General features: G+C 37.3%; 1 long non-coding RNA gene across 2 annotated transcripts in view; it reads right to left on the bottom strand.

Annotated features, from left to right (window-relative positions):
• LOC306805754 overlaps positions 1-16054 on the bottom strand; it is a 444702-nt gene that overhangs the window by 130130 nt on the left and 298518 nt on the right. The window lies entirely within an intron of this gene.

Below are 16054 nucleotides of genomic sequence, written 5' to 3'. Positions count from 1 at the left end.
TTTCAGAACCTGAAATAGAAATCTGATTCTTACATAAGAGTATAAGAATTTGTTTATCAATCAAGTTTAAATGAGGTTCAATAAATGTCCAACTATAAAAGGCAGAACACTGTTTCTTGAAAATTCTGAAGCTCTGCAAGACAGAGAAGGTTGAGAAAAACAAGGACAACTTTAGCTGGTCTCAAACACAGTCTGAAGTAGGAGAGAGGGGGAGAGAGAGAGAGCACCAATCTCTTCTAAAGAGGTGCATCAGTGGCAGAATGGGAAATAAAGGACACCAAGTTGCAACAAGGAGCATTACAATTACTGTTAAAGGGGGGAGGAAAATCATTAGGACAATAAAAAATGAACATGTAGGGCAGAGATACTGTGCAATCCCTGCCACTGGAGATGTTCAAAGCTTGACAGGATCAGTGCTGAGGAACCTGATCCAAGCTGTCCCTGCTTTGACCCGAGAGCCTCAATTGCTGCTGACTGGCCTGAGGGCTCGCAGCCTTCACCTGGCTCCAGGGTGGAGAGGAGCAGGACTCTCCTGGTGCCAGAAGAGACTGAAATCTCCTCTGCCATGAAGCAAGTGCAAATTTTAACCTGGAAGAACCTTGATCTTCTCTTTTGTTTATCAAAATGAATGGTGGTTCAAAGTATGTTAATGACTGGTAAGTTTTCTGCAGAGAAAGCCTAGACTGTCAGCAGGCAAACTGCCCCATCAAAATGGCACCTTCCACCTGAAACAGATTGGGAAACAAGCGAGTCATGTGCTATTTCATAGATGAATTCAACTACTCCTGTAGTGGCTTCCTTAAAACCCAGTAAAAAGGGAGATTGGGTACAGCACACAGACAAAAACCCTGATGTGCCTATCTGGTCTCCAAACAAAGCAGGATGGAGAAAGTGGGAGGCAGTTTAAGTCCACAGTAAGTGTGGTTCCACTGCTGAAATTCTGGAAGCATCAAATAATCTGAAACTCATTAAATCAATTTTCAGTTTCTAAATATTCATGACAGATTACCATACAGGCAGTTCAGATTACCCATTCTTTGTAAGAAAGGGAAAGCATAGCTAATATTTCCCAAAAAAATCTGAGGGCAGCCTTTGTGAAGCACTTTGTGTTACTCAAGAAGGAAATGAACACAACTTTTGAAGAGCTGTAACACTGAGGCACACACTGTTCACAGAAAGTGACTTGTTTGTGGTCTTACAAGTTGAAATAAGAGCCAGCTCATAGTTAACTGCAGCATCAGTGGACTAGGTCCCAGTAGGAATCCAGTCAGTATAATAACACTGAAGAGAACATCTTGTCTTATGTAGGTTTTATATTTGCTTCTACAAACAGCTTCAGAGACTGTTAAACACAGAAATCAAACTAAAATTATCAGTGTAGAGTGAACTTAATAGCAGACTGAAATTCGTAAGAAAGTTTTGAATTCAAGACTACACTGAATAAAGCACTAGAGTGGATTGCAGGAGAGACAACACAGAAATGAAATTAAACCACTAAAGGTTTATGAAGGATCTCTCTCTCTCATTGTTCATTTCTTTTGCTACTTGACCTTCAGGTTGCAGAGTTTCAGAAACCAGCATTTTACACTATCCATATTTAAAAGTGACTGTTACAGAATATTCTCAGTTTAAATAAGAGTTTGTGTTTTCTTGCTTTGCTTTGGGGTTTTTTTCAGCTGTGCTTTCTGTGAAGTGCCCACCAAAGCACCAGATGAACCATGCCAGTCTTGGTTTTCAGTACCTCTCCTTTCTTCACCTTCAATGAGTCTTACATAAATTTTCCTGGCTGGAACTATAGGTAGCCTACATCATGGGAAATATTTATCCCTTACAGCTGAGAATCTTGTAATTTATAACATGAAATTCAAACCAATATAAATTAGTAATTCAATCCCTATATTCCAATTTAATGAACCAGAGGTTACATTACTTTATTGTTTTGTGCCAGTGGACCAATCATTTGGTGTAGAGACGAAATGTACTTCTTTGTTAATAAATAAATGCATAAAAAATAAAGGTATCCTCAATGCAATTATGTTGATATCCCTCAGGAACCAGAATGCAATTATTTAAAATATTATTTTCTTAGATTACTCTCAAGAAAATAAGGAAAGAAATATGAAATTTGTGTCCTTTTAACTTAAACTCATTTTAAGAGCATCAACAGTGATGCAGATAGTCCCCAGTGGCAACTGAGAAGCACTTAGCCAGAAAATTGTTATTGGATTACAGTTCTGGCTTCATAAAATGTGGCTAAAGATCATTTTAGACATTCATAGAATGACCCATTGTCATAACTGGTATGACAAACAAGTGACAAAGTTATTCTATTCAGCTATTTTGAGGATTTTTCAGATCACAACAGTAACTTGGGGCTGTATCAGCCTACACAGTTTTGATTCAATTATAAAAATAACTCACAATGAGAATAATTCTAGCATAAATAATTGAATCTCTCCAAAGGAAAAGAAAAATCCCCACAAACATGTGCATATACTTTCAAGTGCTCCTGATGTATAAAGAATTGCAAAGTGATAGGGTGATCAGAAGTCAATTCCAATAGAGAACAACCTTTCAAACTAACTGGTCTTCTTTATTAAAACAAACAAGATGAAAAGGGCACCAAAGGACACTGCATGATTTTTAACAATGCACAAACTGAAACCACTTAGATACCACTGAGGTTCATGCAATCCTTTTCATTTCATTTTACAGTCTTTTTTAAACAGTTGATTTCCTGAATAAGAATCCTGCCTCCATTATTTTAATCTGCTGATAAGTACCCCCCAAACTAATGTGACTATATAGCAGATGCACATGTGCCTACTTAAATAAATGCAAACAAGAAATAAAACTCTTCACCTTTACATCCGAGGTCACCAGTGACCAGTGGCAACACAGTAAAAATCACAACCTTAATCAAAAACCTAAGATGGGATTTAATTTCCTCATGTAAGGTCTTTGTCATTTTTCTTCTCTGCCCATTACACAGTATGTCTTTGCTCATATAAATACATAATTAACATCCTCAGCACCTATTTCATCCCTTGTTAATTTTGCTAAATATAAAAATAGACATGCTCAAGGAAACAAACTTGGCAAGTGAAGAAGCATAAACAATTAAAAAGGAAAAAAAAAAATAAATCTATTCACATCCTGATGATTGGTATGCATAACTGAGCACAACTAGGTGCTTGTAATCCACATTGTGGCCTTCTCACTAGAAGTGCACATGCAAGAACAGCTTTTACTGGACTGACAGAGATCACCTCAAAGTATCCAAGGAGGTCTTTCTTGGTTTTGTTTTCCTGTAACTGGTGTTGAGGCTTGTAGCACCAAGGGACAGGAGTGGCAGTTGATAAACCACACTGGTCTCACACCACCATTGGTTCCCAAACTTATTTTCTGAAAATGAAATGGACTGGGGATGGGGTGAGTTGGTGGAGGGAGGGAGATAGAGTTTACAGCTAAAAGCCATTAAGATTTTTGCAGTTTATCCCATAGGCCACATTCACATTTAGCTCCCATTGCTCTATGACTATCATCATCATTCAATTGAAGGTATCAGTTTGAAGATTAGGGACCTGCAGAGGATTTCTCCTTCACACCTCTGCCATAAAAGAGAGCAAGTAGCAGAAAGTCTTTAGTAATCAACGAATTTGGTAAATTTCCCAAAGTTTTAATTGATTCACCCTTGGCAAGGAAATTGGCAGTTTTATTTCTTTCTCCACAGTGTCCAAAAAGTAATTCTGTCTATTATTGTGAATAAAGGAAAATTTCAGATGGGTTCCATTTAGTGGGGTGGCAAAGACGAGAACTTTATTCATCCTAACAGATGGATCTTCACATATAAGACCAGATTTTAAAACAGTTACAACAAAAATTACTTTGTTCCCTAAATGATATGACCAGGTCATGGAGGATGGTGTAATGAAACGAAAGGAAGAACTGCTGTTTGCATCATAAATATACTTTTAAAGTTACTGTTTCCATAAAGGATACTGTCTCTCTATGCAGATGCATATCATTTGATACAGCAGCTTAGAAATAGAACTCAAAAGTCCTTCTCATTAAGAATTAACATTAAATTTACTTTGTTACATTCACTAACCACTACAATCCTGAATTACAGCAAGCTTTGTCCCCCAGTCACTGTGCTGACTTGCTTATCCCTAGACTTCTGTTTAATTATCCCAATGTGCACAAGAAAGCAGAGAGTCCAGTTTGAACCCAGATGATGTCTCAGCAATTTCTCCTCCCAGCACACACTATTTCAACAGCCAGTGATCACTGGAGTTAAAGTGCACACAAGCAGCTGAATAGGATGCAATTCTTATTCTTATGATGAATATCAGGGTCAGAGGTGAGTGCCAGATAACACATAGCAGATGTGGAGGGAGTAGAAAGAATTCTGTTTACTTTGGGTGACCACCTACATTTCAAAGGGGGTGGGGGAAAGCTAAAACTGCAAGATAAAGACAGTTTAAAGGACAGCATTGTACAATATTTTGCAGGACAAAGGTACATACTTGCATATTAGCACAAACTAATGTTGAAATATAAGACACATTGTGGCTCAAATTAACCACCCATGGAATGTGACTCTTCATGAAACAGATAAATCTTTTGAAAACATACCTCATACCATATGATCATTTCAGCTGATATTTAAAAGTTCAATTTCTGTGTTGTCTGTATTTCTTTCAATTTCAGAATGCTTTTCAGATATTAGAAGCAATGCAGCCTTACAAAGGGGAAATGGACAAAGTCTGATCTCAGCCCGAGGGAAGTTCCAGATAGCCACTGAGAAGACAGCAAAATGCAGATGACAGCACATTTGCAATCTCTCATTATGGGACAAGAAAGGACTGCAAGTTACTGCTAGCTGCTTGGGCTTGGATCATCAGTCCAGATGAAGCAGAAGTGACATGAAACTGCTCCAAACAGACAGGAGGTGATTTTTACAAAGATGATGTAGGGAGCTAGAGATCTAGAAAAATTCTTCAAGTTGGTAAAATCATCAGCAAGCATTTAGCTGCCCAGCTTTTCACAGCCCATGGCAAGGGACGAGGAAGCTTTCTCCTCAGGGCCATCAGCTGTTAACTCCCCAGCAGCAAGGAGGCAGCTACTGAGAGAGACAGGTGAGAAGACTGATCACTTCAGTTATACCAATGAGTTTACTGTATGATCAATGACCTTTGTTTCCCCTGCTCCCTCTTCCTCTCCCAAAGAAATCATGAAAGCCATTAAGCATCTTGATGTTTTCCATATGGATGTTTTAACAAGTTGTAAGGTTGAAACGGACTGGTTAGGAGAACTTACAATCATCAGAAAAGACTGAAAAGGAGAAGGGGGCAGAAAAAGCATCAATTTTAGAAGAAAAAACAAGCAAACAAACAAAAAACCCAAGCAAAATCCCACCCTCAAACTAAATATTTTCCAATATTCTACAGGCATCTATTTCCTAGACTACTGAAATCAAATAATTGCATATAATTTTTTAAATAGGCCTAGTAGTTACATTCATATAATATGATCCAGTCATTTCTCAACAGGGAATAAATGGGACTGTCATTGTAATTTTTAACTAGTACTTATAGAAAAACTAGTAGAGACTAGTCATCTGTGGAAGAACAGATCTCAGAAACCAGTTCAATCCAAGGAAGGAAAAACAAACCAAAGTAATCCCACTACACAGATGTCCACCAGTTAGCCTGATAACTTTCTAAAGTAGTTGTTACATTTATTTCTTTATGAGCTTTGGTCTGATGTTGAATATTCAATCTTTTTTTAATGGATGAAGTACACACAAAGAAGTAAGTTTGGCAAATGGCCCCTGAACTACTCTGAACTCTGAATATACAGTAGTACAACATTTTAAAAGATATACATGGCCTCATTTAGAAGATGGATTGGAATGTGGAGGGCAATTTAAGTAGAAAATCCAATAGTTTTCAGTTTTAAGTCTTCTATGCAATGTAAATCTCTTCTTAGGTAACACTAAAGATAATTTTAAAAGATCCCAAGTCTTTAAAGCTGAAACATATTTGCAGGATGAAGCAATCATTCTTTATCAAAATCAAAACAACCTGCAGAAACAATTCTGATATTGCTAAAATTTGGCTGAAACAAATGAGAAAAATGATAATTATTTCTCAAAAAGTGGAAAGAAATCCTCACCCTCCATGTTAACTTTTGGTTTACTTCCACACTTCCACTTTGGCAACCAAAGGAATGCTGTGGGGAACTACATAAAGGCATGTGTGGCAGCCTGAGGGTTAAAGTAAATATCCCTTATCTTTGACAGATGGTTAATTCATGGTCGTTATTACAAAATTCAGTTGCTCAATAATTTAGATATGACAAACATGTGTGTAGGAATATACGCCAGTGCACCTTCCCAGGAATCCAGAAATGCAATATTTCCTCCATGCTTTCACCATACATCCTCACACTGTGGCAGTTTGGCTTTCTGAGCACTCCAATGCCTCCTGCCCCTCTTGCTACATTAGAGTGGGATTCTAGAGAGTTACTGTGTCTCCAGACCCAGGATGGATGAGTGGGCTTGGATAAAACAACTATTTTCTTAGTATGTGTAATGCAAGCCTATTTTTTTTTTTTTTAAATCCTAACTTTTCCAGTTCTCTGGTGCAAGTATCATCACTTAAGCAATCATGGGGAGCTAATTTGCAGACAAGGTCATAGTTTGAATGGCACTGAATGCTAGTAGGTCTGCTTTAAAGTTGTCAGGACTGGCTTTAAAACAGATGATATTGAACTTAACATTGATATAAATGGTGAGCTGTGCACCCATTTCTACCACACAAAGATTCTCAAAGTGAGGTCACTCTAACACACTGCCATTCTCTCTCCATTACCATCACCTATTACAAACCCATTTTATGTGGTGACAGGCACAAACACATTTTGGCAAATATTTCTTAAAAAATAGTAACTACTAAAAAATTAGCTCCTTTTGCCTTCCTTGAGTTGATACAGGAAACTGAACTTCTCCCCTTCTCTGTTCCCACTGACATTTCTAAATTGGCCTGCGCAGGAAAGCTCCAACACCTCTGCAGTTCACTCACTGAAGTTGAGAGTCTTCCCCTGACTTCAAAGGTGTTTGGATCAGGCCCAAAGTCAGCATCCTAACATGTGAGCACAGACTACCAAACCACAGCGCTGGCAGGAATCTCTGCTATTTATATGCTATTGCTGAGGCAATAGCTTACAGAACTTCAGGTCTCCAAAAACATCTTCTTTCATTGTTAGTTTGCAGGACATTTTGTGATGTGTCACCAATTCATGTGCTGATATAGGTTAATTTACAGGTTCCTTATCTGAATCACAAAATGCAGGTATAACAGACTGGCTTTGCCTTTGACATCCCATGTGCACAAATCTTCTGTTCTCTCCCTGTCCAGAAATTTCATTGTCTTCATTCCTCTCTATAAAGCCCTAATATGTCGTATTTTTAGTTAGAATATTAAGCTTCTAGAGCAGAAACGTTGTTTTACTTGTTGTGAGTTACTAACAGCCATTAATCTCACTCAGAGTACTTGCATGGTAAAAAAAATCCAGGAAAACATGTGCAAACTAAACTTTTCTTCTAAGTTTGCAAAGTATCTCAAGCCAGTGAGGAAACTGAATCTAACTTTCTGTACACTCAAGGCAAGTGAATCCTTTAAACCAGTTCAGCTAAAATATTCACAGTGCCTCTTTCAAATACCTGCATTTCTTTCACACCATTCTAAACTACAACTGCTTCAAACCATAGCCACAGTGGACCTAAGAGATGCCAAGATGTCTCACTCCTAAAGCTAAGAACAGTTTAAAAAAAGAACAAGGTATCTCTCATAGGTCTTTCTCAACATCTCATACAAGCTACCCTTTGGCAATCAACTCCTCTGACTTATGGTGGTGTTTAACTGTCTCACATTTTCTTGCTCTTTAATTAAGTTTGTAAACTTTGCTTATAAGAAATTTGTAGAACTGAAATAAAACTAATGGAAGGGTTCCATAATCTCAACAGTCTGTGCCATATGGGGCACCACACAGTGCTGGAGGTAAGCAAACTAGAAGAGAAAATGTGCAAATTCTTCTTGCCTTTTGCATCCAAGCTAAAACTTCTTGTAAGCAATCAAATTATTTTAAGTTACAAAAGTGCAACAGAACATCACAACTCATCTCTTCTTCTCAAAAGATAAAGCTTTCTTTTGCCTCTAATTAAAAAGATTAATAAAGTAAGAGAACACATCAGGTTTGCATCAGTTATTGCCCATGTGGTTCTAATTACTGTAATTAAAAGTTATCTCTTCAAAATTGTTGGATGAAAGTGCCATGATCTGCAATTGAAAACACATTGAAGGGAGTTACCCACCTTATTCGACTATTTTAAGATAGTTAAATTTAAGAACAATGTGATGGTAATATTCAAAAGAGTCCTTAAAGGCAATGTGTCAGTAAAAGTGTCCTATGAACCCTCTGTTGAAGAATGCAAATAGTGTTCAGGCCTTGGTTAAAAAAAAAAAAATAAAATGAAAGAAGGAAGATTTTTCTAAAAGAAGTTATTTAAAACTTAGACACTGAAATTCAAGTTTTTATCTTCAGGGCTCATTAGGTCCTGTATATATTAGGAGTGCTCATTTCCCCTAGGGTTGAATCTTTTAATGTGTTTAGATTTTTCACACTGAGTGGGCCAAATTTCAAGTAATCCTCAACAAATCTGATTCTTTTTCTGACATGTCACCCCACATTTCCCATAAAATAATGCTCAATTTTGACATTCAGCTAGCACAATATATGGGATTTGGAAAATAGGTGATTTAAACAGAGATCTTTTGCATACACAGGATTGTAAACTTACAAGTCTGTGAAACAGAAATGCATTGCAAATAGAATGTGTAATTTAATTACAGTACCTTTCATTCAGATATTAATGTACCACAGTTTTAACATCAAGCTAATTACATCAAAGCTAGTAGCATGCTTAAAACCAACGCTTTTTAAAGCTTTTTTTTTTTGTGTGTGTAATGTAACTTAAAAGGTTTTTTTCCCTCCCTCTCTTTTTTATCTTCACTGAAAGCAAGATTTGCATTTTGGAATAGCAGACAGTGACTTCATGGAGTTCATTTCAAAACTGTTCAGGGTGTAAAACCACTCACTACCTTTGAGGAAGGTTTACTGGATACCATTAAAAAATATTTAATGGGCAGAAAGGTACCTCCTGCAACATAAAGAAGAAGCCTTTTATTTAATAAATCACAGAAAAACACCAAAGGGTGTTAAAGAAGGACTTGTTGAGGTTTTATTGTGAAAAAGAAAAAAACCATTTTCCTGCCATCTTTATTTACATTTGAACTCTGCTACCCATTTTCTTCTGCAGCTTGTGAAGTCCAGTAGTGTCTTGCATCTTTTTTCCAGTTACCAACAGACACCTTGACCCATGCTCATTGGATTTATATGACAGTGCATTTATATGACAAGAGAAGAACAGTCTGTCTCTAAAGGCTATTTAGAAAACTGAGACTGCAATTTGCCCAACAATTCTCAGCTATAAAAACCAACTTTAATTTAAATTTTTGCTCAGATGGAATTATCCAACTCTTGGGGAAAAAAAATAACAAGGAACACAAAATGAGAGAAGAGCAGACTTCTTAAGCAAGACTATAGGAGGAAAGTGACACAACATATTCACTGTATGTGTCTAAAATTTCCTATAGAAAAATTACCCTCTATCAAAGAAAGTGTGGAGAAAAAAGAACAGTGATGCTGAATATGACAAAAAGCTTGTTTATGTTTAATACATAGAAGAAATTGTTCAAGGACAGTTAAATGTGACCCATTTAATACACCAAGGTCTCACGTACCCATGGTACTCTGCTGAGTAAGCGCTGATCATGCAAATAAAGGCTGCCTGGGGATACACAATGCTTTTCAGTTGCAGTTTGAATTTCCAAGTTCTCAAAAAACTTTTAGAGATGTGGATACATACATGTTACTGGGTCACTAGAGCTACTTCCATTTCTTCAGTTGTTGGCTCATTTTGAAAATTCATTTTGTCTGACATTCTTCAATCTTCTGGCACACAAATCCATTTTCAGTAATATAAAAATCTAATTACTGCTACTAGCTGTGTAATTTAAAGTGTGAATAGGCAAGTCAATATGAAAAGGTGTCCCAAGACAAATATTTGAGCTTCAAGAGAAAAGAGGAATTAAAAAAAAAAAAAAATTAGTGGTCATTGTGACTCTAATTAACTCAAAAGCTCAGCAGAGTCCAGGAGTCATCAAAGTTAGAGTAGAGCATGCCCTCCATATCCACTGCATTCAAGTGTGATACCTTCTGGACTGCCTTATACTTACTAGCCTAGATTCTTTCCCAGATCACAATATGCTTACAAATCCTACTAACCATAATTTGGGTTCATTACGCCTGAGCAAATGCAAGGAAATCCAAACTACACACCACCTCTGAAACTGGCATCAAACACCCAATCAAAATTTTACAAGGTTGGTAAAGATTAGCCCATGAAGTGAAAGGGCTAAGAAAAATATACAAGTTAGAAACAGTAATGTCCACTTAACAAGGATACAATGTGCCCACTGTCTGAATACGAAAGAACACAAAGGCAGACAACCTTTTCCACAATTTTACTGTAATTAAATAAATTTTATCCTTGAGGGAAATAATGCTCCAGCACAAGTTGCCCTAACCCCCATTCCCCAAACATTTCTCTAAAAGATTAAACTGTTTTTCCTATTGCTATTTTTTAGTAATTAAACATTCCACAGTCTGGGGCCCCAAAGAAAAACATCACTCTGGGTTCTGGATGTGTTCCATGATATTTGGAACAATCTTAAAAAATGTATGCAGCCAGTGTTATGATCCCCACTGGATCTGCAGGGACCCATTAGGATCATCAAGGGAAGCACGTGGCTGTGACAATGCAAGCAATTTAGCATTACTCACTGGAGCTGAAGCACAGCAGTGTGAAGCTGCTATTGTTCTCCTTGGTTTCTGAAGACACTCAAGTTCAAACCTACTCACTGCCTAATACACACTGAAATCAGGACCAGAGCCTGAAGCCTCTCAAAGGAAAAAGATTAACAGAGGACTGAAGCTGGGGGTTCCCCCTACCCCTCCAAAAATGACCATGAAATGCTAAAGACTGCTAGAAGCCATTTCATTATAAATCTCTTTTGAACTGCTTGTGTAACTGAAAAAATTGATTATCTTGTATTATCTTTGTGTTTACTAAAGTAAGAGCTGCTATATACTAACAGAAAAGCACATGAATGCCTGCTTCTATAGCTCACTTGTATGATCTCACTTTGCAGAAACAAATCTACTTATAAGGTAATTGTTGCTAAACACTTACAAATGCCTGTCTGGAAAACCACCTCAGTTCTTAATATCAAAGCAGGGGCACAGTCAGTGAATGCAATGGAGTTCAGGGTAGACCCTGGAACAGCTAACACAATGAGACATCACATTTTCTTCCAAAAATGTCTTTCCATTAGTTACCAGGTGAAAAAGGAGTGAGTGTTTGAGAACACTTAGGGCAGACTGAGTGTGCATGTGTATCTATATGCACCTGGTGCTTCTGTGCAGGCACTGTCAGAAGGAGGACACTGCTACACAGGGCACCAAGACAGTTCCTGCTAGGGATATTTTCTTTATGTTTGTGTACTTATAAAAATGGTCCAAGATACAAATAGTTCAGAATGACAACCTCACAATAAAAAAAGAAAATCAAAACCACTAAGAGACAGTACACTTAAACCCCCACTTATTAGTATTAACAGTTATGGTGTGAGAATGACAGAAAGTCGACCTTGAGTAGTTAGAGTTTCTAAGTCACAGAGACAAAGTGGGTTTCCTATAGACATTATAAAAAACTGCACTGTGGAAGCATTTATGGGGTAGGACTTTCCAAGTGCACAGTGATGTTTTACAGCTATCTCAGACCTACTGGGCTAAATCCTGAGCCACTGAAATCAACACAGCTCCACTTAGTCTAGCAGCACTACACCAATCTACATCATCTGAGGATCTTGCCCAAAAAGGTGTAATGGGACTCCCGTGGCCTCAGCTTTCACAGAACAATTTGATACTATATAACATAATCTGACAAACCCAAGAAATTTGAAATTAAGACTTCTGCTCCCTCCATATTTCACCCCCTTGCGCTTAAGTGCCTTGCTGCAGAGGCCTTGAAATTACACAGTCAGTGCACCAAAAGAGAGCCACAAGAAAAATACTACTGACTTCAGCATGACTCATATTTATTTCAGTGAGATCTTATTTAAGCAAAGAGTGAGTCTGGGCTAGGCTGAGTGATCATTGTGATATTAAAATACAATAGGTTTTTCACTGTCTAGTTTCAGATTACACTGTCCTCTGTATTATGGCCCTAGAGTAGGTGCCAAGCTTTGTCTCATTGGGATTACAAATGTAAACATTTAGATTTGGACACCAACTTCCTCTTATATTGTAAATGACATCCCCAAAATTCAGAACCAGAATGCTATTCTTGGCTGACCGAAGTCAAATAGAGGGATATTCTACAATTATAGTAATTTTGAAAGAATCTAACTATCCAAGCACATTTTATCAGCTGGCACAAAACTAACATTTCTGCATTTACTTCAGTGAGCCTAAAAGACTCACCTGAGTTGAAGGAGTGACCCTTACATATCTACAATCTCTGTTAAATTACTTGGTATCAATGACATGAAGTACTAGGCTCTGGCTGAAATTTCATGAAAGATAGATTAAAGGCCATCACTGGACAGAGACCATAGGGCAAAAACATATTTCAGAAAAGAAAATTTCATGTTTCAAGTTCTCTTCACAATGAAAGGTGACCTTTGATATCATGCTTGTCTCACTCTTTGTATAAACTCCTTTTTCTTTCAGCACAACTCAAACACAGATGAGCACTGTCTTCATTCTTCCCTTAGCATCCCCATTTCAATATTCCAGACTCAACAATCATTTACCCCAGCAGTCCCCTACTGTGCATCTGTCCCTCAAATCTTAAATACCTGTCCTCCCAATCTGTTCTGAGGCCAAATCCAAATGAGTTTTGTGCATGTAAATTCTATTATCTACAAGCATAAATGACAGAATCTACTGCCTATGCATGCAAATGTTGGCTATCTAGATCAACCAATGTGCCATTGTGTATTAAGGGGCAAAGGTTTTTTGTACAGAAGGAGAAGCCTATTAAACATACCTTTGAAACTGGCCCTAAAATTATGTGCAAGAAAAAGAAGCACCCCTGCCTGTAAAGAGCAGGTATTTCCAGCAAGTATAATTTTCATGCAGCTTAAATCTCTGAATAACCTTCAGAGGTTGAGTTACCCTTGCTAACTGCTCTTCAGGAATCACCTGGCCTTTGGTAATACTAGAGTGTATGTGCAATCTGTCCAGTTAAAGTGTTCAAAGAAACATCCCACTAATATACATTATCTGAAGCATTCAAAAGATTTGAAGTGAAAAAAACACACAAGGAAGTTTAATAACTTGTTCACCAGGAAGATACTGGGATAGGTAAGAGACAGCTCAAAAAGCCAGATGACATTTTTGGTTTGTTATGGTTTTCATTTTTAACTAAGACATGTTTTATTCTAAATGCTGCAAATAGCAAATAGAACTTTTATGTCTATTTACCTACAGCCAGGTAAAATTATATGATAGTTCCCCTCCCCCCATTTTTTTATCCTTCTTTTTTAAATACAGGAACATTAATTCTAGGACTCAGTACTTCTAACACTAAGTTTTGCCTTAGGCCAATTTTCCAACTACCACAATCCCCTCCTGATAAGGTCTGAAAATGGAACAACTTGTTTATCCTTCATTAAGGAAGTACATGGTTCATCCTCTACATTTTCTGTGTCTGTATATAAAGTCAGAGTTCAGGCTCTATCAACTCAGTCCTGTTGCCAAGCTGTACTGAAGAACTGAATTCAGTTGAGCCTTTGTCTCTGTTATCCACACATTTATATACACCATTGTACAGACTCCAGTTATTACTCAGTGTATGAATCAATCCCTTAGCTATTTATGATTTATGCAGCTTGCTAGAAGAGAAGTAGGCCATGCCAGCCTTGAAAGCACTTTAGCTTAGTTGTTTTTACTCATGAAGGACATGTTGTCCTGTAATTATTCTGTCATTTCTTAAAAGGTGAAATCCTTAACAGATTCATGCTTTCTGTGCTATGTGTATGTGTGAGTGGATGTCTGAGCACATTTTACCAAGTAGGAATCATCATTCCAAATTACTTTACAAGGAGCTACATAGAGCTGGACAGCTTAAAATGTGTTAAATATCCTTGGAGTTTATATGGATGGTTGCAGGGGGAGCAGGGGCGGAGCAGGATAAGAGAGAGTCAAGGAAATCATTAATATGTTCCAATTACCACCCTGACTCACAAAATACACAACTGCATAGAAGTGTCACTTTCTGTTTTAAATCTGTTGGGAATGTAATGTAATGCTGTGTTTATCACTTAGTTTGGGCAGTATCAACAAAATGTGCAACTTTTAAAAATTATGCAAATTTTCAAGTCTTTCAGAGAAAGACTGAAAGAAGATTCTGATTAATCAAAGAGTGCAGGTTCTACTTGCAAGGATTCTATAAAATATAAGCTAACCTTAAGGTTAGTGGCTGAAAGGCAAAGGTTTTTCCTGCTTCAAATTAACTGTATTTTCAGTTTATTTGGAAAAGAAGCTCCAAGAATAGTAACTTCCCTTATCTACACAAAAAATCTGCCACTCAGCTTCAGGAAATAGCACTAAGACATTGTAATACCTCCCCTTCCTTAGGTAAATCAGAAAACTTGGAAAATTTGGATCAACTTCTAGAATGATGTTTGAATTCCATGAATCATGGGAGCTCTACAATAGATTCTCCCTAAGAAGTCCTGCTGTGCCTAACTAAATGCTTATCTGATATAGTGGCAATATGAAGCTAATGAAGTGCACAGCATACTGAACCATATGCAGTAGAAAAAAAGGTCAAACTGGACCTCAAATGAAAACAGGGGGGAATCTAGGTTCTTCTGACACTTCTGGCTAGTTGGGGTCTCTTTTAAGAGGAGATTGGAGGGAAAGCAAGGCTAAGATTTGGACTCTTCATGTTTCAGAGTAAAATTTCAGATCTCTCTGTTTGTTGGAAACTGCTTGTGTGCCACTCAGCCTTTGCTGTTAACTAGGGAATGAAGCATAAATTGGCCAGCAAAAAATAATGTTCAGTTTGACCATGAAAAGGAAATGCCATATCTCTCATGAGAAAGAATGATCTTGAAAGACATCTATCCTGCTCGCCCGACTGCTGGGGCTCAGGCAATATCCAGACTCTGAAGATTATTATCTGAACTGCTCTCTGAACCTCTGCTTCCGCACTGTCAGCTGCAATACACGAGGGCAGTTTGCAACAGAGTGTTAGTTACTCACTTCGAATTTCCCAGCTTTAGTTGGTTTAAATGAGACCCCTAATGTCACTTAAACATAGTGTTTTTGTGTTATATTTTAATTTTGAAAGGATTATCAAGAAAATCTACCCTTTCCGTTAACTTTCTTTGAAAAACGATTAGGAGTTTTAGAAAAGATCTCCAAATATCCTCACTGTGCCTGATAAGTTATCCAGAATGAAACACATATTACTGATGAAAATTAAGAAAATGCAGAGGCAAAATATAAAGTTCTCAATCTAAAATTACAAATAGTGTGTTACTTGGGAATGAAACATGAGTAAACATTTTAAATTGTACTGAAATTTTCTTTGTGTTGGTATTTGGCTCTGTATAGCTTTATTGATAAAATGAGCAATTTATTTTTCTTTTTATGGGGCTAACAATTACACACCACTCAAAAGAATCTGATTGCTATTAGCTGACTACAGCACTTGCAAGGAAAAAAATCCCGTTGCCTTACATAAATGTTACCAGTAAGATTCCACGTAAGAAAGGCTTTGGAGAACTGCTAATGAACCTTCTTTAGCTACTCCTTCCTAAAATACCACATTTTGTAATCTTGAGCTGCAACT

The sequence above is a fragment of the Erithacus rubecula genome, assembly GCF_903797595.1.
Source record: "Erithacus rubecula genome assembly, chromosome: 10".
Lineage (NCBI taxonomy): Eukaryota > Metazoa > Chordata > Aves > Passeriformes > Muscicapidae > Erithacus > Erithacus rubecula.
This window is presented reverse-complemented; position numbering and strand designations above follow the sequence as displayed.